At 39.3% G+C, this 23354-nt stretch overlaps 3 non-coding genes across 3 annotated transcripts; all 3 read left to right on the forward strand.

Annotated features, from left to right (window-relative positions):
* Positions 1–4571: 4571 nt before the first annotated feature.
* On the forward strand, positions 4572–4643 carry TRNAA-AGC (transfer RNA alanine (anticodon AGC)). The gene has a single exon. It is a non-coding gene; the product is annotated as a tRNA-Ala (tRNA).
* An 8550-nt stretch (positions 4644–13193) lies between these two features.
* LOC138399203 (U6 spliceosomal RNA) lies at positions 13194–13296 on the forward strand. Its single transcript, XR_011236102.1, has one exon. It is a non-coding gene; the product is annotated as a U6 spliceosomal RNA (small nuclear RNA).
* Positions 13297–15897: 2601 nt separating this feature from the next.
* On the forward strand, positions 15898–15969 carry TRNAA-AGC (transfer RNA alanine (anticodon AGC)). Its single transcript has one exon. It is a non-coding gene; the product is annotated as a tRNA-Ala (tRNA).
* Positions 15970–23354: the final 7385 nt, after the last annotated feature.

Below are 23354 nucleotides of genomic sequence, written 5' to 3' on the forward strand. Positions count from 1 at the left end.
ATCTATAGATTTGAGTTCTCTGTAGAGTTTTAAATCCATGGATCATAATGTTTGTCAGACATTTCCATGAGACTGTCTCATAAGTATTTTAAATTCTTGTCCAAAACCAAACTTATCTTCATCCCCTTCTGCATACCATCCCACTTCCTGCAAATAAAAACAACCAAAAAAGCCTAACTCCTGCTCCTCCTCCTCTACTTACTAGCTTGGTGAAAGGCAACAACATTTACATCATTCAAAGTACTTCTCTCTCTCTGTGTGTGTTTATTTCCTGAAGACACTCTCCATCTTTCTTGGTCTGCAAATCCATAGAGTATCTAAATGCTGCGGCACCCACCTTCCTTTTCCAGTGCATACAGGTTCGTTCTTTCTTTCTTTCTTTCTTTTTTTTTTTTTTATCCCTAAAGCCTTTGCTAGTATAGACCTTAAGCATTGTTCCACTGATTGCAGGAGCCACCCATTATGCCTTCCTTAGAGTAGAACAGAGAACAGGGTCGATGATTAACAAAATGTTGAACCATTGCCCTCCGATTGTGTAGCAACCCTAGCTTACTCATAGTTCTGCTCTCGAGACTTCTTTCTAGCCAATAACAGTGTGTGAGCAGCAGAAGAGCCAGCTGCAAATGCTGTAAAGAGCGTCCCCAGGAGCAAGCCAGGTTTTGACAGCTTTCTACCTGGAGAAGAAAGACATAATTTGGGTTCACATGGATCAGATTGAACCTCGGATCCTGGGAGTAAAAGGCTGCTTAGATGCCCAAACTCAGAAACTTCATTTTTTTCTGAAAATCTTGTAAAATGTATGCATTTGTGTGCAGTTTGTCTTTTCTTATTTTTTGCCTTGCATTCCCAACTAGATGTGCTAAAAATAAGCAGACAAACGGGCAAGCAAGCTAACTAAGTCAGCCTTTCCCCCTGCAGCTGGAACCGACCAAGCCTAAGGAGGCACACCTCCTGCTTGTTTACCCAGCACTGCTCCCTGAAAACAACATAGGTTGCCTTCCCGGTACTCATTTTGAATGGCAGCTATACATGACCAAAGAACTTCAAACACACACTTTAGGAGATGCACCCATCCAGGAACTCAGGAGCAGTGAGACATTCTTAAAGTCACAAGAGTCTCAGGCAAAACCAGCTGGGTTTTTCCTACGGAGGTTCTGAAATTTGGTCTTAGGGTCTCCGTCAGCATAATCTGGAAACCTGTTAGAACTGAAAATTCTCGGGGCCCCACCTCAGACCTACTAAATTAGAAATTTGGAGGAGGGTGTTTCCAATATATGTTTCAACAGGCCCTTCAGATGATTCTGATGCACCTAAACCTTGCAAATGGCTGACCTAGAAGGATGGACACCTTTTGCTCCGTCATCTTAGAGCAAAGGGCCTTCTGTCTTCTCTAGTACCTGGAGGAAGCATAGGAGTGTTGGGATCTTAAACATGTCCAGATCTGAGCGTTCATCTTTAAGGCCTCACCTTGCAGTACACTTCCTCCCACCTCTTCTTTCTGTCTCCTGCTCTGGGGTCCCCCCTTCCCTTCCAGTCTTTCTCCTCTCCCTGTGTTAATTTTCTCCAGGATCCTTGTTTCAGCTTTTATTGTCACTAGATTTTCAAGCCCAGTGCTTCCCAAACTTGCCTGATTATCAAATGCAACAGAGAAAGATTTAAATAATAAGATTCCCAGGCCCCTTTCTAGAGATTCTGAAAGCATTCAGCATCTTACTCTCATAGGTAAGGCCTGGAAATTCATGTTTTTATTGAGCTCCCTCAGGTAATTTTCCACCTTTGGAGATTCCTGCGGTGTCATCCAAAAAGCACTTAAAGGAAGGGGTAGGGGAGAAAAAAATATCTTTCCTCACCCAGTGCTAGGTTCATGGCTGAGACCTCATAACAAAAGATAGATTAAGAAAAGAAAAGAATACAAATTTATTAAATATAAGTTTTAGGTGACACAGGAACCTTCAGAAATGAAGATCCAAAGAAATAAGAATATCTGTGTACAGCAGGTCCTTGAATAACCGTGGTTTCATTCAAAGTCATTACAGTTGATGAGAAAAAAATTGATTTTCCCCAGGGCAGTGTCCCTGTGGAGCTGACACATGCTCCCCAAGTCTGTGTGGGTTTTCTGCAGGGTACTGTGCTTTCCTCCCACATCCCAAAGATGTGCAGGTAAGGTTCATTGACATGTCTAAATTGTCTCAGTCTGAGTGAGTGAGTGAGTGAGTGAGAGTGTGTGTGTGTGTGTTTGTGAGTGCGCCCTGGGATGGAAAGGTCTTCTGTTCAGGGTGGGTTCCTGCCAGGTGCTCTGAGAAGCAGGGTTAGGCACCAGTCACATACTACCCTGAACTGGAATAAGCAGGAAAATGAATGAATGAATACAAGTTATTGCAAAAAAAAAAAAATTCGTGACGTATACAATAATCATATAAATGCACAATAAACGATGTGATTCTAAAGCACTCAGCAAGCCCACCATATTTGTTCTTGTTTGTTTTTGAATTGTGTGGTAGTAGGAGGTGCTCCTTAAAATTTTCACTTTACATTTATTCATTCATCTAATCCACTGCCCCTACCACTGAATTCACTCACTGGTTCACCAAAAAAATGGGTAAATATAATAATTATCATACTTGTTTTTATTAATTTTCTGAAATGTATGTGTAGCTCACACTTATTTCGATGTTTAATATTAGACGTGTTTGGAGCCTGTAATCCCAGCACTTTGGGAGAATCGTTTGAGGCCAGGAGTTTGAGACCAGCCTGAGCAATATAGCGAGACCTTGTCTCTATAAAATATAGAAAAATTAGCGGGGGCTTGGTGCACCCCTGTAGTCCCAGCTACCCAGGAGGCTGAGACAGGAGGATCGCTTGAGCTTGAGTTCAAGGCTCCGTGAGCTATGACAGTGCCACTGCATGGGTGATAGAGCGAGACCGTGTTTAAAAAAAAAAAAGTGTTTGGAGTCTTTATTTAGAAATTTGGTAGTGTTTTATTTGGATTTTGTGTTTTGTTTGTTTGTTTGTTTGTTTTTTGACAGAGTCTTACTCTGTTGCCCGGACGTGGCGTCAGCCTAGCTCACAGCAACCTCACACTCCTTGACTCAAGCGATCCTTCTGCCTCAGGGTAGTGTTTTTTTATGACCACAAATATGCCATAGGAAATTAACTCTTGTTTGTATCAATTAGTCGATGATAAAATTGGTTTCGTTTTAAGTCATTTCTCTTAAAGTAGTAGTTCCAATAACATTGCGACTTACCGTATTTTTATGTTTAAATTCAATAAAGTGGATAGTACTGTAGAAGTATAATTTCACAAAAGAGGGTATGATCTAATGGTAATAAACTGGGAGAAACTTAGTAAAGCCGGTTTTGTTCAGATTCTTCTTGGCATCTGCATCTTCATTCCTTTCCTCCAGGCATTGGGAAGACTCCTCTCTGAAATGAAGGTCTTATGATCTACTTTAAGGGGAAGATCAGCTAGCGTTTATGTCCTGCTGCTGGAGAGAAGGGGACCAGAGAAGGTCAGAGAGATCTTTCTGCTTCTGCTCTTTTCTCAAATGCCAAGGTGCCATATTTTGAGGTCGTGCGACTGAACCCAAAGGACGCCTTTGTCCCGTTAATCTTTGGGTCTGAGATTCGCCTGTGGCCCATGCATTGTACGTTTACAGTCGGCCATTCGCCATGCCTGTCCACCGGTAGCTGCACAGGCCAGCTGGGTTTTGACTGGTCTGCAGGTCCAGGCCTGGAGCTGGGAAGGAACCACAGGGAAGATGGTATTTTCAAGTTTCCAAGAACACCCAGGTCCTTTAGGGGTGAGAGAGAATCAGAAGAAAACTTGGAGAAGGATTTAGGATTTGCTCCAAAAACGAATTTCTGGGTTGACTTTCATACCAAGCTTTGGCGAATGGCAGAAAATGCCTGGCGATTATACCCAAGAACTCTCCACAAGCAAGGAGGGTTTATACTTTTAATTGGTTTTGCAGAGGAAGCCTACCGGTTAAAATGCTTTCCTCCCGCGGACTTTTTATTCAGTGGCGAATTCCGCCCAGAAGGGGGCTCCATAAATGCCGGTGCGTTTTCCTAGCTTCTCTCTTCCCAGTGCGCGGCCGGGGCCGGTTCTCCGCTCGGTGGCTGGGCCGGGAACCTGCGGGAGCCGTAACTGCGGCCGCACCAGCCGATCTGCAGTTCACCTCCTGTCTTCTTTCCCACCTGGACCTAAATCCCCACGGCAGTGTTTAGGGCTCTTTTCTTTTTAGTTTCCTGCATTATATTTGCAGTTTTCTGGCCACCTTTTAAAGCAGAACGCACCCCATCTCAGACTTTTCACTGAAACGTCCGTCCAGGCGGACTGCTCCCTTATCTGCCCGGCAGGTGGCAGTCGAGCGAGGGTCCGAGAGGGTGACCAGCAGCAAGAGATCCTAGGACCAGAACAGGACATTCGATATAACATTCAGTTTTCTTTCTCTCAGCTAACCGCGAGACAGTCTCCAGTAAGAAGAATTCAAAAAATAAAATATTGTCTGTTACCGACGAAAATAATAGTAACAGGTCATAGAAGTATTTCAACCCAGCTTCAATGTAGAGGGGGTGTAGCTCAGTGGTAGAGCGCGTGCTTAGCATGCACGAGGCCCCGGGTTCAATCCCCGGCACCTCCACTTTTTTTCTTCTTTCCCCTTCTTGGGGCTGGCTTGTGGAGTCACATTTCCTGAACCGCAGCTTACCTCTTTTTGGGACTTTCGTTCTGCGTCAGTTCTTCTAATTCACACAGAAACCAAGGAAAACAAACCGACTGCCTTTTGCTCTTTAATATCAACGCATTTCTGCTCTAGGGTCTTGACACCTCCCTGGGAGGCTACATCTACTGGTGAACCACAAGATGAAAGGACCGGGGGGCCGGGCGGGGCGGGGGGAGCACAGACTCACTCACAATTCCAGAACCTGAAAAACAAGCAAAGCACCAAATTAACAAGCCTAATCACACTGGTTATATTTCTCAGTATTATTGAAGAGTATGAAACACAGAAAGAAAAAAAAAAGAGAGAGAGAAACCACAGGAAATTTTCTTTAGATTCCTTCTTTTTCTCAGTTGTCCCTGGATCCAGGGACAGACCAGAGGAGAGGAAAACTTTCCCACGGATTCCCCCACCACTCTCTTCCCATCGCAACCGCCTCCTTCTTTCTTTTCCTCATTCTGTTTTCTGTCTCCTCCCTCTGGTTTAATAATTTATATGTATTTCTTTGACTCATTGTTCCTGACTTTAATTAGGGTAACTGTTTAAGTATAATATAAACTTTGGATCTAGATAGAAATTCTTTATTGTGTTAAATAAATTCAAGTCTTGTACCTGGCTGACTTGAAGTAGCACTTCATTTTAAAAGATACGTTAAGGAGGGGAAAGAAAATAAAAATACACATCCCTAACCCTCTGTCTTCCCATTCCTGACTTCATCTCACATTTTGAAGGGCCTCACATCACACATGCATGTATGAGCACAACACACATCCAAGCTTCATACACACCATTGGCAAAGAGCCACTCCTGAGCCACAAGGCCTAGGGGCACAAACACTAATGGCATGGTCTACCCTTAGAAAGATGGATCAGGAAAGAGGACTTTGCAAAAGGTCTGGTGAAGTCAGATGCAAGTGTATTTAAAAGCTAGTGAAGAAGACTGAGGCAATCAGAATTATCTTCCTTAATGTAGACTTCTGTAGCTATAAATTTGCCTCAGCACCGTTTTAGCTGCATCTCATATATTTTTGGTATGTTGTGTGTTCATTTTTATCTCAATGCACTTAAAATTTTTATTGAAGTAAAAAAACATAACATTAAATTTATCGTCTTAACCATTTTTAAGTGTGCAGTCCAGTAGTGTTAAGTATATTCATATCATTATGTAGCATATCTCTAGAACATTTTCATCTTTCGACACTAAAACTATACCCAATAAACACTAAATCTCCCTCTCATCTCTAGCTGGAGTGTGGCAACAATCTTTCTACTTTATGTTTCTAGGATTTAGGTTATTCTACATACTTCATATTAGTGGAATCACATAGCATCTATCCTTTTGTGATTGGATTATTTCGCTTAGCATAATGTCCTCAAGTTTCATCCATATTGTGGCATGTGGTAGGATTTCCTTCTTTTCTAAGGCTACATAATATTCCATTGTATGTGTATACCACATTTTGTTTATCCATTCATCTGTCAGTGGATATTTGAGTTGCTTCTATTTCTGGGCTGTTGCGAATAATGCTGCAATAAACATGGGTGTGAAGATATCTCCTTAAATCTTGCTTTGAATGTTTTGAATCCCACCCAGAAGTAGGATTGCTGAATCATATACGAGTCCTGATTTTAATTTTTTCAGGAACCTCCATGCTTTTTTTCATATGGCTGCACAATTTTACATTCCCATTAGCAGTGCACACAGTCCTGACTTTTCCTCACCAACAATTATTTTGTGTTCCTTTGATAGTGGCCATCCTAATAGGTGTGAGGTGATATTTCATTGTGGTTTTGATTTGCATTTCTTTAATGATTAGTGATGTTGAGCATCTCTCCACATGCTTATTGGCTATTCATATATCTTCTTCTTCTTCTTTTTTTTTTTTTGAGACAGAGTTTCACTCTGTTGCCCGGACTAGAGTGTCATGGCATCAGCCTAGCTCACAGCAACCTCAAAGTCCTGGGCTCAAGCAATCCTTCTGCCTCAGCCTCTCAAGTAGCTGGGATTGCAGGCATGCGCCACCATGACTGGCTAATTTTTTCTATATATTTTTAGTTGTCCAGCTAATTTCTTTCTATTTTTAGTAGAGACAGGGTCTTGCTCTTACTCAGGCTGGTCTCAAACTCCTGAGCTCAAAGGATCTGACCACCTCAGCCTCCCAGAGTGCTAGGATTACAGGCGTGAGCCACCACGCCTGGCCATATATCTTCTTTCAAGAATGTTTATTATTAAAGTGTTTTACCGATTTTAAATCAGGTTATTTGTTTTGTTTTGTTGTTGTTGAGTTGTAGAAGCTCCTTATGTAATAATATCTGGATATTTACCCCTTATCAGATATATGATTTGCAAACATTTTTCTCCCATTTTGTAGGTTGTCTTTTCACTCTGTTGATTGATTCCTTTGATAAGCAGTTTTTAAGTTTGGCATAGCCCCACTTGTCTATTTTTGCTTTTGTTACCTGTGTTTTAGTGTCATTTCTGAGAAATTATTGTCAAATCCAATATCCTAAAGCTTTTCAACTATGTTTTCTTTTAGGAGTTTTATAGTTTTGGTCTTTAATCCATTTTGAATTAATTTTTGTGAATGGTGTAGGTAAGTTCCACTTCATTCTTTTGCATGTAGATATCTACTTTTTCCAACACTGTTTGTTGAAGAGCCTGTCCTTTCCTCATTGTATAGTCTTCGCACGCTTGTCAAAATCATTCATCCATATATGCAGGGATTTATTTCTGGGCTTTCCATTCTATTCCATTAACCTGTGTTCTTATCTTTATGTTTGTACTACACCATCTTATTGCTTTGTAGCGTGGTTTGAAGTCAGGAAGTGTAAGGCCTCCAATTTTGTTCTTTTTTAAGGTTGTTTTGGCTATCGAGGTTCTCTGAAGATTCTATATGAATTTTAGGATGGTTTTTTCCTATTTCTGCAAACATGCCATTGGGTTTTTTGTAATGATTGCATTGAATCCGTAGATCAGTTTGGATAGTATATTCTTTTTAACAATATTAAGTCTTCCAATCCACAAGCATGGATGCCTTTCCATTTATTTGTATAGTCTTTGATTTCTTTTAGCAATGTTTTGTAGTTTTTAGTGTACAAGTCTTTTACCTCTGTGGTTCAGTTTATTCCTAAGTATTTTATTCTTTTTGGTGCTACAGTAAATGAGATTTGTTTGTCTTTATCTCCTTTTCAGGTTGTTCACTGTTAAGTGTACAGAAATGCAACTGACTTTCATGTGTTGACTATGTACCTTACTACTTTTCTAAAGTTGTTTATTAGTTGTAACTGTGTGTGTGTATGTGTGTGTGTGTGTATGTGTCTGGCATCTTTAGGGCTTTCCACATGTAAGATTATATCATCTGTGAACAGAGATATTTTACTTCTTTTTTCCAATTTGGATGCATTTTTTTCTTTTTCTTGCTTAACTACTCTGGCTAGGACTTCTAGTGCTATGTTGAACAGTAGTGGTGAGAATGAGCAGTTTTTCCTTGTTCCTAATCTTAGAGGAAAAGCTATCAGTCCTACACCATTGACTATGATGTTACCTGTTGGCTTTTCATATATGGCTTTTATAATGTTGAGGTAAATTTTTTTTATTCCTTGTTAAGTATTTTATCATGAAAGGGTGTTGAATTTTGTTGAATCCTTACTCTGCATCAGTGGAGATGATCATGTGGTTATTGCCCTTCATTCTGTGAATATGATATATTACATTGATTAAATTTTTGTATGAACAATCTTTGCATTCTGGCTATAAATCCCACTTGGTCATAGTTTATCGTCTTTTTTTTTTTTTTTTTTTTTTTGAGACAGAGTCTTGCTCTGTCACCTGGGCTAGAGTGTAGTGGTATCTGTAGCTCGCTGCAACCTCAAACTCCTGGGCTCAAACAATCCTCCTGCCTCAGCCTCCCAAGTAGCTGGGACTATAGGAGCACGACACAATGCCCAGCTAATTTTTCTATTTTTAGTAGACACAGGGTCTCGCTCTTGCTCAGGCTGGTCTCAAACTCTCGAGCTCAAGCAGTCCTCCCACCTAGGCCTCCTAGAGTACTAGGATTACAGGTGTGAGCCACAGTGCCCAGCCTTATAATCATTTAAATGTGACATTGAGTTTGATTTACTAGTATGTTGCTAAGGATTTTTGCATTAATATCCATAAGAGATATTGATCTGTAATTTTCTTTTCTTGGAGGGTTCTTGCCTGGTTTTGGTATTAGGGTAACACTGACCTTGTAAAATGTGTTTGAAAGTGTTCCCACATCTTCAATTTTTTTGGAAGAGTTTGAGTAGGATTGCTGTTAATTCTTCTTTACATGCCTGGTAGAATTCACCCATGAAGCCACCTAGTTCTGGGCTTTTCTTTGTTGGGAGGTTTTTGGTTACAGCTTCAATATCCTTACTAGTTATGAGTCTATTCCTGTATTTTATTACTTCATGATTCAGTCTTGGTAGATTGTATGTTTCTAGAGGTTTTTCTGTTTCTTCTATGTTAACCAATTTGTTGGCATCTACTTGCTCATAGTCATATCTTATAATTATTTTTTATTTTCTGTGACATCAGTTGTAATGTTTCCTCTTTCATTTCCAATTTTATTTCAGTGACTTGTTCTTTTTTATTAGTCTAGCTAAAGGCTTGTCAATTTTATTGATTTTTTAAAAAAATCCAACTCTTAGTTTCATTGATTTGTTCTGTTGTTTTCTGTTTTCTATTTTGTTTATCTCTGATCTAATCTTTATAATTTCCTTCCTTCTGCTATCTTTTAGTTTTGTTTGTTCTTCTTCTTCTAGTTCCTTAAGGGGTAAAGTTAGGTTGTTGATTTGAGATCTTTCTTCTTTTTTAATGTTAGCAATAAAATCAGTAGAAACTTTCCTCTAAGTGCTGCTTCTGATGCATCCTTTAAGTTTGGTATGCTGTGTTTTCATTTTCATTTACACCTAGATATTTTCTAAATACCCCTGGGATTTCTTCTTTAATGCATTGGTTATTTAAGAATGAATTGTTTAATTTCTACATATTTGTAATTTTTGCTGTTTTCCTACTACTTTTGATTTCTACTTTTATTTCATTGTGGTCAAAGAGAATACTTTGTATAATTTCAATCTTCTTAAATTTTTATTAATATTATTTTTTTACTTTTTTTAACTTTATTTCCTTGTTTGTTTTTGTTGAGACAGAGTCTCACTCTGTTGCCCTGGGTAGAGTGCAGTGGCCTCATCGTAGCTCATGCAACCTCCAACTCCTGAGCTCTAATCGATCCTTCTTGCCTCAGCCTTCCAGGTAGCTAGGACTACAGGCGCACACAACAACTCGGGACTGGATTTTTGTTTGTTTGTTTGTTTTTTGGTAGTGGCGGGATCTCACTCTTGCTCAGGCTGGTCTCCAACTGTTGATCTCAGGCAATCTTCCTGCCTCCGACTTCCAGAGTGCTAGGATCACAGGCGTGAGCCACCGTGCCCAACCCTTAAATTTGTTAAGACTTTTTTGCAGGCTAATATGTGGTCTATCTTGGAAAATGTTTCACATGCATTTGAGAAGAATGTGTATTCTGCTATTTGTGAGTGTGCTGTATATATCTATTAGGTTCAATTGGTCTCTAGTGCATTTAAGTCCTCTATGTCCATATTGATCATCTGTCTAATTGTTCAATCCATAACTGAAAGTGGGGCATTGAAATCTATTATTATTGTGTTGTCTATTTCTTTCCTAAGTTCTGTCAATGTTTTCTTCTTATATTTGAGAGCTCTAATGTTAGCTTCTCTTGTGTCTGTTAGCTTTGTCTCTTGTGTCTGTTTTTGCTTTAAAGTCTATTTTGTCTAAGTATGACTACTCTGCTCTCTTTAGGTTCCTGTTTGCATGGAATATCTTTTTCCATCCTTTCACTTTTAGCCTATGAGTGTCCTTAGCTCTAAAGTGAGTCTTGTAGACAGCAAATTGAATCTTGTTTTTTAAGTCCATTCATTCACTCTATGTCTTTTTATTGGTGTGTTTAATCCATTTACATTTAAAGTAATTTCTGACAGGGAAGGACTTACTATTTCCATTTTGTTCATTGTTTTCTGTATGTCTTGGAGCTTTTTTTATCCCTCCTTTTTCCCCTTTCTGCTTTCTTTTGTGTTTCATTGATTTTTTTTTTTTTTTTTTTGTAGAGACATGTTTTGGTTGCCTTCTCATTTCCCTTTGTGTATATCCTGTAGATATTTCTTTGTAGTTACCATGGCAATTACATAAAACAAAGTTATAACAGTCTAAACTGATAACAATTTAACTTCAAGTGCATGTAAAAACTCTACTACTTTACATCTCTCCCTCCTTTCCCACTTTATGTTATTGATGATACAAATTAACCCCATTTATGTTGTATATCAATTAACATAGTTTTGTCTTTATTGTTTAATGCTTTTTATGTTTTATAAATGTTATACTAGATTTAAAAATATTTACACACCATGATTATAATACTACATGATTCTATATTTTCCTATGTCCTTACCTTTACCTGGGAGTTGTATATTTTTGTATAGTTTCATGCTGCTCTTTATTCCTCTTTGCCTCAACTTGAAGGACTCCCTTCAGCACTTCTTGTAAGACAGGTCTACTAATAAACTCCCTCAGCTTTTGCTTATCTGGGAAAGTCTTAATTTTACCTTTGTTTTTGAAGGACAGTTTTGCCTTCAAAGGATGACATACACCCTGCAAATTTTCTTTCTTTCTTTTTCTTTCTTTTTTCCTTTCTGTCTATTTCTTTTTTTTTTTTCTTTTTTTTTTCTTTTTTAGAGACAGGGTCTTGCTACGTTGCTCAGCCTGGTCTCCTTCCTTCCTTCCTTTCTTTTTTTTTAATTTTTTTTAGAAACAGGGTCTTGCTATGTTGCTCAGGCTGGTCTCGAACTCCTGGCTCAAGGGATCCTCCCACTTTAGCCTTCCAAAGTGCTGGAATTATAGGCATGAGCCACCACACCTAGTCTGTGTGTATTTTTATAACCTGCCGCTTTACAAAAATCTTGTATTGTTTTATAGTAGCTTTTTCATTTATTCTTTTGAGGTTTTCAGATATATAATCACAACACTGATTCATAACATAGTTTTCCCTGCTTCTCTTCAATTCTTATGACTTTAACTGCATTTTCTTGTTAATTGCTTTGACAACTGTCTCCAACTTGATATTAAATATCAGTGGAAAAAGTATTTTTATTTTGTTCCTGTCTTTAGTAGCAGAGCCTCTAGTGTTTCCCAACTAACTAAAATGCTAATTTTGGAGCTCAAGTATAAATATATTTTATCATGTTTAGGAGTGTTCATAAATTTGTATTTTATTGAATGATTTTAACATATTTGTATTAGTTTCATAGGACTGCTGCAACAAATTACCATAAACTGGGTGGCTTAAAATAATAGGAATTTAATCTCTCACAGTTCTGGAGGCCAGAAGTCCAAAACCAAGTCAGTGAGCCATGCTTCTTCTGAAATCTCAGAAAAGAATCCTTGTTTGCCATATCTTAGTTTCTAGTGACTCCAAGCAACAATCCTTGGCTTGTAGCTGCATCTCTTCAATCTCTGCCTCCATCATCACATGGCCTTTTTTAGGACTCACCCTAATCTTGTACGACCTCATTTTAACTAATTACAAAGACCCTAAGTAAGGACATATTCTGAGCTTCTGGGTACATATTAATTTTTGGAGGACCCATTACGCCCACTATAATATTAAATATATTTTGACTTTTGTCAAATGACTTTTCTACATATATGGAGATAATCGTGTATAGTTTTTCTTTTTTAAAAAATTTAATTAATACATAACATTTTACATATTTGTGGGGTACATGTGATAATTTTGTTACATGCATAGAATGTGTAATAGTTAAGTCAGGGTATTTAGGATATCTCTTACCTTGAGTATTTACCATTTCTATGTTGGGAACATTTCAAGTTCTCTCATCTAGCTACTTTGAAATATATAATACATTGTTGCTAACTATAGTCACCCTACTCTATCAAATATTAGAACTTATACCTTCTATCTAACTGTATGTTTGTAACCATTGAGGAACCTCTCTTCATCCCCCTCCCCCTACACACCCTTCTCAGCCTCTGGTGCTTATCTTTCTACTCGCTACCATCATGAGTTCAACTTTTTTAACTCCCACATATGAGTGAGAAGATATGAACTTTGTCTTTTTGTGTCTGGCTTATTTCACTTAACCTAATGACCTCCATTTCCAATTATGATGGGTTATATTAATGCCTTTTCTAAAAATCAGTGATCTTTACATACCTCTAATAAACCCCATTTGGACATCCTGTATTATCATTTGTAATGTGCTATTAGATTATGTTTGCTATTAATTTCATTTAAGATTTGGGCATTAAATTTCGTATATTTTATATGTGAAATGGGCCTGTAGTTTTCATTTTTAAGGCAAACTGAAATGTTTATGATCAATGTTATACTAACTCTATAAAATGAATTGGGTGCTTGCTTTGGCAACACATACTAAAATTGGAACACTACAGAGAAGATTAGCATGGCCCTGCACAAAGATGACACGCAAATTTTTGTGAAGTGTTCCATATTTTTTCTGCACTCAGATGGTTATTGCAGCACAATTCACAATTGTAAAGATATGGAATCCACCCAAGTGACCATCAATTCGTGAGTGGATTAACAAAGTGGAGTATATGTATACTGTAGAGTACTACTCAGCCATCACAAAGGATGAATTAATTAATGCTTTTTGCAACCATTTGGATGGAACCGGAGACCATTCTCTTAAGTGAAGTATCTAAAGAATGGTAAAACAAACATCACAAGTACTCGCTATTAAATTGGAAGTAACCAATGAGCACATATGTGCACAGAGGGAAGTAAAACTCAGTGGAAACCAAGCAAGGGGGAGGGGGAAGAAAGAGATGGAGGAAAATCTCACTAATTGGTACAATGAACACTATTTGGGTGATGGGCACACATAGCTGTGACTTAAGTATTACAAAAGCAACCCATATAACCAAAAGCATTTTTACCTCTTTAATATTTTGAAATAAAAAATGTATTGGAAAATTTTCTTTTTCTATGCTTTGAATAATTTAAGTAGCATTTTTTTATATTTAGCAGTTTAATAGACTTTCCTTATGAGAGTATTTGAGCTTGGTGCCCTTTTTTGGGTGGTGTGCCTGTTAAACTATTTTTCAAAAGTAATCAGTCTGGTTAGACCTTCTGTCTCTACGAGGGTTAATTTGGGTAAGTTATAATTATCTACAAAATCCACTTCTATCTAAGTTTTCCAGTCATTTACTGAGTTGTTTTATGTTTTCTCTTATAATTTTAAAAAAGTTCTTCTGTTTTAATGGTTATTTTCTCTAATTAGTTCTAATTTTGTATATTTGTGCTTATTTTTTCTTTTGTTGATTAGGTTGGCTAGAACTTTGTCTATTTTGTTGACTTTTCAAATATACAGATTTTTTAATTTTTTAGTTGTGCTTTTTCCTCATTTTCTGGATTTGTCTTTATTAACCTTTCCTTGTGCATTCTTTCGGTTTATTTTGTTGTCCATTTTCTAACTTCTTGATCTGAGTGTTTGATTCATTTATGTTATTTTTCATTGCTATTGATACAGATATGTAAGAGAATAATTTTTCTTAGGGTAAATACTTTAGCTTTTCAGTTTGTTTGTTTGTTTAGCTTAATACAACATTAATTTATTCTCTCACAGTTCTGGAGGCTGGAAGTCTGAAATCAAGATATCAGCAGGGCCAAGCTCCATCTGAAACCTATGGAGGGACCTTTAGCTTCTGGTGTTTGCCAGCAATCCTTGGCCTTCCTTGGCTTGTAGATCTATCATTCCTATCTCTGCTTCCATCGTCACGTGTTCATGCTCTCCCAGGTGTCTCTCTGAATGCTTTAGCTTTCTTTCATAGATTCTGATATGGTAAGTTTGCATTTTCGTCCTTTTCAAAAAGCCGTATAATTAAATTTTATATTTCCCTTTTGTCTCAAGAGTTATTATATAGCATGTTTTAAAATTTCCAGGTGGTAGGGGCTTTTATTTTTTATTTTGTTAATTTCTAGTTTTAGTGCATGATCATAGTCAGAGAATGCTGTTTGCATTATTTCTAATCTTTGGAATTTATTGAGATTTTTTTCGTAGCTGAAGATGTGGTCAGTTCTCATTAATGTTTCATAGGTACTACAAAATGATGTGGTGGGTGGGAAGAGGCATACCGGGCCCAGACACCCTCACAAGCCTCTCCCCTCTCCTTGATCATTTCTGGTAGGGCTTCAGGGATCCATATTTTTCTGAAAAATCTCAATGTATTATTTTCATATGCGACCCTCTGCAGACTAGCTTCCAAAATTTATTCAAGTATGATAGACAACCTTTTAATCTCTGATTGGCGAATAATAGGATTGGAGAATCCTGTTATTTATCACATCCCCTTATCATGTCTGTCTGCCCATATAAGCGACTCCCCCAATGTTAGCTGAGGCTTTGTTGGGGTGTTGGGCTGGAAGGGTGAGGCCCAGAGCCTCAGAGAATGAAGTTGGTGAACTAGGCCAGATGAGCCTAGAGCTTCACCAACAGCTAATTCGAATGCGAGGGTAGTCCCGCGGTCACATCCCCCTCCAAGTGTTCTCCCGGCGGGGAAGAGGGTTCTGCCGAAAGGGGGAGCGACCGGAGCCGGCGCGTCCTCCTCTCTCCGCGCGTCCTGCTCCGCGCCTCGCCGGGTCTCCAGCCCGAGCCCGGTGGAGGGTGGCTGCGACCGACACGAACCGCTCTGCGTTTGTCCTCCTGTCTTCTCTCTGCGCGTGGATCTAATACGGTCTTTATTTTTGTATCCCCAGCATTATACTTTTGTGGCTTTCTGGCAGCCCTTTAAAGCTGTGTGGAAAGAGACGAGAGAGTGAAGACACGAGAGAAAATATTTCATTCCGGGGTCGTCTAGTGGCGACAGAGAAGTGACTCCGACTGACGAGTCTTTCCAGATCCCAGGACCACCAATCGAGGCTTTCGGTCTAGAATGCAGTTGACTCGTCTGTCAGCGAAGCGGCACACAGGACCTAAGTTTAAGATTTTAGAAACAGCCAATTAGGTAGAATGGACCTTAGCCTCTTGCTACTTTCAAAATATACCAAATGGTGATGTTCGGTCTTCAATATATTCCCGAAAACGCTCCTTCGCCGGGGGGTGTAGCTCAGTGGTAGAGCGCGTGCTTAGCATGCACGAGGCCCCGGGTTCAATCCCCGGCACCTCCATTTTTTCATTGTTCTATTCCTTTTTCCTTGCTCCAACAGGAAGTAAGCCTATTTTGCAACGATTTGCCATTAATATTAGTACTGTTCCATTTCTACTCCTCGGGCTTGGCACTACTCAGGGTGGCTGCGTAAGCACGAAGAGGAAAAGATGGCGAGCTAAAAGACAAAGACTCGTCCATTCACCTTTGGTTCTGTTTTGCAGTATTATTACTTTAAAAGCAGGAAATAAGAGAGAAGGATGTAAAGATTTAACAAAAGAAAAACATAAGCTCTCAGACAATTTCTTTTAGGTTTTTTTGTTTGTTTTCTGAGCTGTGGTTGGCCATGATCAGACTGCAGGCTAAGCAAAGAGAAACGCAGAGCCTTCCAACCTGGGAAATTGAGAAAGTTATTTTCATCAATGAACGCAGAGCCGTCGCACTCCTGCCGAAATAGCTCCATTGGTAAGTACAGTCAGCTGAAGATCTCAAAGTTCATGGATGGATTTCCAGTTTTGTTCTGTCTTCACTATTACCCGAGACTTCGACTTTCCTAGATGATGTACCAGAAGTAATTTAATCTGATACAGCTGCGCCCTCTATCGGAAAGGAATTTTCCAGACCCTGGGTCAATGTGGTCCTTCGAGCACAAAAGTTGGTAACACCTCACAGGGTGTTAGAACTGCAGAATCTCAGTTCCACCCTAGACCTACTGAGCCTGAATCATTAACCTTTCAACAGGATCCCCGAGTGTTTCCTTTGCACATTAAAGTTTAAGAAACACTACGACGTGAATTAAAAGGGTATGTATTATAAATATATGGCTATATTTAATTTTTCCAATTTGCTATTCTAATGTAGAACAATAATTGCAAAAATGTATTTCTATTGCTGAACCATTTTTGTGAATCACTATACATGATTGAATATGATATGAAGTTTTCATTTTATTTTTAATAAAAATTTTGCAAATTTTGCAATAAAGACTGTGCTAACTTCTAATGTGAACTGGGAAGTTTGTATTTTTGTCTCTGTTCTGCAACACTTTAAATAGGATAAGATCTTGTAATCATTTCAGAACTCAGAGCTGCTTCTCATCCTCATCAGAAACCACCAAATCTTTAAGAACTTCTGTATTGACACCCTTTTGTGTTCTAAGTCCTGTGGTAGATTTTGAAGATCCAAAACCCTTAATTATCCCTATGAAAGTGTGGACTGAAGGATGCAGCAAGAATTGGGAAACCCCTGGTTCCCAATATAATGTCATGCCACCTGTCACCCTGTGAAGTGATTAGGAAATTTTCAAAGGAGAAAACAAGTTCCAAAAGACATTCTTTCATAGAGTAATATGTCTTAATTTTGAGATTCTTCTCCAAAGAAAGATTCAGAGCTAGTAGTGAGGAATCAGACTTTCTTGATGTGGGAAATAGGTCATTTTCTGTTCTGTTGACACTTTTTCTCTCTCCTTTCTTGTCTTCAAAGTACAGTTCCGCAATATCTGTTTGCCACATATACCCACTGTGGCAGGGGAAATTTATTCACAGGCTCCAACCATGGAAATTCAGCAGTTTGCAAAAGGAATATCATCAAGCATGAGGAAGAATACCACGAATTATTACCATTGCTCTTCTGTATTATGTTAGGGCTCAGGCCCAAATGGAAATATTTTTTCTGCTTCCAACAATGGATTTCACCAAGGAATTCCACCTCTGTAATTTAAGGGAGAAATGGATAGGATGCAAAAGCCAAGAGTTTAAAATGAAAAAGCTGTAAGAAATACAGGATGAAGATTTTTTAAAAATCTGGACCAATAAAAACAAATGATATAAGACAGACTGGGGGTATTTCTTTGAGAGCAAAGAGCACTTAACTTTGACCCAGGACAATAGTGACTCATTTTGAGGTACATTGTAGATGAATTTTAGAAATTCATCTATGTTTTATTTGGGGGTTCTATCCTTCAACAGGATCGTCTTTTGTTTAGTTTTCTCCAGGGAAAAATTAAAGATCAAGGAGCCAAGAGGAAGGGGGGTATGGCTGTGGGTGTGAGACCCTGGGTGAATGTGTGAGAGGTGCCAGACTGTTGGGCAGGACCATTGGACATGTGGAAACAGACACTATCCATTAGGCCACATGGTTACTCTGACTCAAAAAGGTAGTGCTTTATTCTTTTCAAAGACATATTTAGTTGAAGATAAAACATTATTTAATCCTTTGCTGTCTAGTTCGGGAATTGTTCCTTCATGTTAAATCAAGGTGGGAGACTTAGAGCAATAGGACCAGACCTTTATGTTCATGTCAACAAATAGAGCTGTAAATGCCAGCGAAAATCATGAGTGTGAATTCCAATTCTAAAGCATAATGTAAAAGATTATTACATGAAAACTATGACCCCACCCTTTTGATCTGTAAATTTTTAAAAAACAGTACTCAACCAGTTGCAATCTAATAATTGGGTATGAATGGTTCTATTTCCTGAAATAAATGGTTAGTTTATCAGAAGAATCTTATATATTTAGAACTCATCCTACTATTTCCCCATGGAGAGAGATTTCAACAATGCTATAAACAGAGAATCTGAATGCTATGACATAAAATTAATAAACAATTCTCACAGTGGTCAGTGTACCTTGGGGAAAACAAAAACAAAACAAAACTTCCTTGTGAGGAACTTCTTGTAGTCTAACTGGTATCTAGGTTTCTCCAGGGCAATTTAGAGGATAATCACTTGATGCCTCTGGAAACTTTCATAATTGTACTTTTCACACCATCAAACAGCCTAGATAATTTTCCTCTCATCCTCCCAGCACTTACACATATGCACGTGCACGCGCGCCCACACACACACACACACACACACACGAGTTTGCAGAATTTTGTGGGTGACACTTCTTTAATACCCAATGTCAGTGAAAACTGCCATTTCTGTTTCCTCTTACCTATTCTACTAGCCCAATGAGCCAACTGAAAGAGAAATTCCAACTACAAAAGTGACTCAGTGATATACTTGTTAATATATGCAAAGGCACACAGATAGACAAAGATGAATGAAGAGATGACATCTACTGGTACCAGGAAATGAGATTTTCTGGGTCTTCTGTGAAAGTTTCAAAGCCATGGTGATAACCGTTGTGAATTCCAAGGTTCAAGATCAGTCTAGGAAGTTCACTCTTTTGCTTTTCACAACTACCAGTAAATGAGTTCCTGATTTCCAACTCCCAAAGGTTACTCTGGGTTCTCATTCTACTCATCTCTCTATAGGTGCCTTCTAACCACTCCCACCTCCACTTATTCAGAGCAGAGCACTTGGATGAGTTCACTGTGCTTCATTGACAGGGAGGATCCTATAGAAGAATATGGTAATTCAACATTCCAAAAACAAACTCATCTCCTTCTCCTAATATCTGTTCCATTCCTCCAAAGAACAACAATAAACCTCTCTTTTCTGCTTTTCCTGCTGTTTGTTGAATGAATAACTGGGCTCTCTTTTATGTATTCCCCACTTTCTGCTTTGCTCTGTAAATCCAGTAAGTCTCTCAATGCCATGTCTAGATACCTATTAACTCATTCTCAGAATTTCAACCTTTTCTGCCTCCCTGAATCTGCTATTTAATTTATGCCTTGAGCATTATTCTGGACTATATTGCGAACCTCCTTAGTTGCCTTCATGCTGTAACAAAATGAAAAGATCCTTAGTAATGAATAACAAATTGCATGTGGTTTTTATTCTGACTTGGGGATTTCCCCATCAAAGTTTTGCTCTTAATATTCCTGTTGAGCAAACAGCAATAGCAAGAACGTTTTATCTAGGGAAAGCTGGTCAATTTTCTGATGCAATAAGTTTCCAATATTTTCCATTGTATTTCAAGTTTTATTTGCTAAAATAAAGTATCCCCCACAGCTTACTGGAGTCTTTCTATCTTAAGGCAGTCACAAATCTTGCTTCTACACCCAACACTTAGTACTAAAACAATGAACACAGGAATGGGAGCTCACAGATATAGTGAGATATTTTCTGAAGGACTATAAAAAGTGCTCCCAGCATGAGAGGATGTAGCTCAGTGACAGAATGCATGCCCCACATGTCGGAAGCCTCAGGTTTGATTCCCAGTGCCTCTAACCCTCGCCAACTACTCGCCAGTGAAATGCACCCTCAGGTATCTTATTCTTTTTTCATTGCATGGTCACAAGAGTAGTAAACATATGACCTAAGACATTCATTTCAATGCTACAGTACTTAAACTTCGTGAGCCTCAAAATCACTTAACGCAGCTGGCAGAGTAGAAGAAACTTGTGTGGTTGACTAATTTTCTATTGCTGCTGCAACAAATTATCACAAATTAGGTGGCTTTAAACAACAGAAATTTATTCTTTCACACTTCTGGAAGTCAGAAGTCTGAAACGAATACAGTCGTGTGCTGCGTAAGGATGTTTTGGTCAACCACAGACCACACACATCCTATGGTGATCTCATAATGTTATAATGGGCTAAGGCTGGGCACAGTGGCTCATGCCTGTAATCCTAGCACTCTGGAAGGCCAAGGCTGGGGATCCCTTGAGGTCAGGAGTTCGAGACCAGCCTGAGCAAGAGCAAGACCCAGGTCTCTACTAAAAATAGCAAAGATGCCGCACCTGTAGTCTGAGCCACTCGGGAGGCTGAGGCAGGAGGATTGCTTGAGCCCAGGAGTTTGAGGTTCCTGTGAGCTAGGCTGATGCCATAGCACTCTAGCCTGGGTGACAGAGTGAGACTCTGTCCAAAAATAAATAAATAAATAAATAAATTATAATGGGCTGAAATATTTCTATTGCCTAGTGACATTGTAGTGGTCAGGTCATAACACATGTTTGTGGTGACGCTGGTGTACACAAACATTGAGCTGCCAGTTGTATAAAAGTATAGTATATGCAATTATTTAGGGTACATAATACTTGGTAATGGTGATAAATGACTATGTTACTGGCTTATGTGGTTATTATACTTTTTATTTATTTTTCATTTTTTTGAAACAGAGTCTTGCTCTGTCCCCCAGGCTAGAGTGCCATGGCATCAGCCTAGCTCACAGCAACCTCAAAGTCCTGGACTCAAGCAATCCTTCTGCCTCAGCCTCCCGAGTAGCTGGGACTACAGACATGTGCCACCATGCCCGGCTAATATTTTCTATATACATTTTTAGTTGTCCATATAATTTCTTTCTATTTTTAGTAGAGACGAGGTCTCACTCTTGCTCAGGCTGGTCTCCAACTCCTGAGCTCAAATGATCCACTGCCTCGGACGCCCAGAGTGCTAGGATTACAGACGTGAGCCACCGCGCCCGGCCCAGATGTCTTTTTTATGTCTTTTACACAGTGAATTATTTTCAACTTCACTCTACTTACTCTCCAGAAATATCCTTCTTCTAAGCTACTGAACAACCCCTATCTCCAGATCAGAGCTGTTTGCACAGTTTCAGATTCCGGTATCACGGTGCTAAGGAGAAATTCACAGGATGATACTCTGCCAGCATCTTAATACCATCTTGTTGGTTTTTTTTTTTTAAATCTCCTTTTATTTTCAGCCCTGTTTCATGCCACCAAAGAAGAAAATCAAGGTACTAAATATCCAGAAAACAGAAAAGTAATCTCTCTGTCCATCTGCAGAAGCCGAGCAACATGGAGGGCTTCCATAATGTAGCCTCTTTTTTTTCTCACTTCAAAAGCTGTAACTGTCCACCGTCTACCAGGTGGTCACAAGTCATCCCTAAAGTCAATTTTGAAGTCAACTCACTCGACATGTGAAAGTCTCAACTATGTTGTCTCTGCGCCTACGAAGACGGTGGCCATATAGGTAGTGAACACGGCTTGTGCAGAGACTATGCCTTTCCGCAGCCACAGTCTAATGCTTCAGACTTCTTTTGAGTCAAGAGCAGGATGTGCGGAGTAAAGAACCTCATTGCAAACACCAGAAGAGTTTCTTCCGGAGAAAGCTGGGTTCCAATAGGCTTCTAAGAATTAGAAATATGTGGAGCAAACAAACAGAATCTTACTTTCTCATTTTTTGCATTTCAAGCAAAACCTAATAAATTAGACTTTTCCACCGTAGTGCTCAATCTCAAAGCCGCCGGCAGACCTCGCTTTATTCTCAACATCCGCACGCAGGAAATCGGGAAATCCGCGCGGCTACCTCAGGAGCTACCTATATCAGCGGATCCTGAACCACAAACAAAAACGCAACATCAAAGTGCTCAGCTTGTCTATCCAGCGACGAAAATGGCAGTGAGGCGCTCTGGAAGCTACGACAGCCGGGGCGAAACGAACCGGACCCTCTTCTTGGTGCAGCCCACCTCCCTATAGGCAAAAGGGACTCTCTCCTCCTTCATATCCAGAGGAAACCACGGGGAGATGTGGCGCTTAGACTCACTCTACCACCCCGTCCATTCAAATCCCAATAATCGCGAGGATGCTTTTCCTTGCCCTCTTCATCGCTCTCCCGTTGCTCCTTTTCTTCCTCCACTTCGCCCACCCCGCCTCTTCCCGCTCCAGGCCGGCCGGCGCGCTGTTCTCGGTCCATCTTCCCCGCGGTTTACTCCGGAATGAAGTTTCCGCTATACGTCAGCGCACTCCTTGTCCGGTTTACGCACATTTCAAGCACTGTTTTGAGATTCGGGTGTAGTTGCTGTTTTAATTTCCACATCACTTTCTATTTTTCTCCCCTTCCCTGTATGCTCAACGCGGCGTTTCGTCAGCATAGGCTGAAGCTGGGCCCAGTTGAGGAGAGATGCGTGGCGGGGGGTAAACCTACGGTACGGGAATATTGTTTCCTGTCTCTGGGAGTGCTGGGACATTGCAACCGAGAGAAAAAAAAATCTGTGAAAGAATATAAAATATTTTTTGGAAGAAATTCTCCAAAAACTTATATCCTAATTGACCCACGCACCACATTTTGACTAAAAACAAAAAAACTCGATTTTTTTCCAGTAAGAGATAGTTTGAAAACTGTCCAGACACATGGAAGGTTTTGTTAAAATTCACTTTGTAAGTTATGGTCTGCCACAGCGATTTCCTCATTCCAGAGAGGATTATTTCTGAAATTCTGAAAACCCCCTAAATTGTTTCTATATTATTTAAGAAGAGGAGTCCAATGCCTTGGCACTTTCGAATTGATATAAGAATTTCTAATGCTCATAGATAGGTAAAAAACAATTCTTAGGCCAAGTCTGCAGACCACAATTTTAAAAAAACACTAAAGAAGAGATAGAATGTACTGGAAGACAGGAGGTATCCAAGGAGATACTTCCTTATTGTTATTTAAATTTAGGCTTCATTTACATAAAGTAAAATGCATAAACTTAATTATTCAGCTTATGGGTTATTATTATGTAACCAACACTCAGACCAAATGTCCCTCGTGCCCCACCCCAATCAACCCCA

Source organism: Eulemur rufifrons, chromosome 18, assembly GCF_041146395.1.
Source record: "Eulemur rufifrons isolate Redbay chromosome 18, OSU_ERuf_1, whole genome shotgun sequence".
In the NCBI taxonomy this organism is placed as follows: Eukaryota; Metazoa; Chordata; class Mammalia; order Primates; family Lemuridae; genus Eulemur; species Eulemur rufifrons.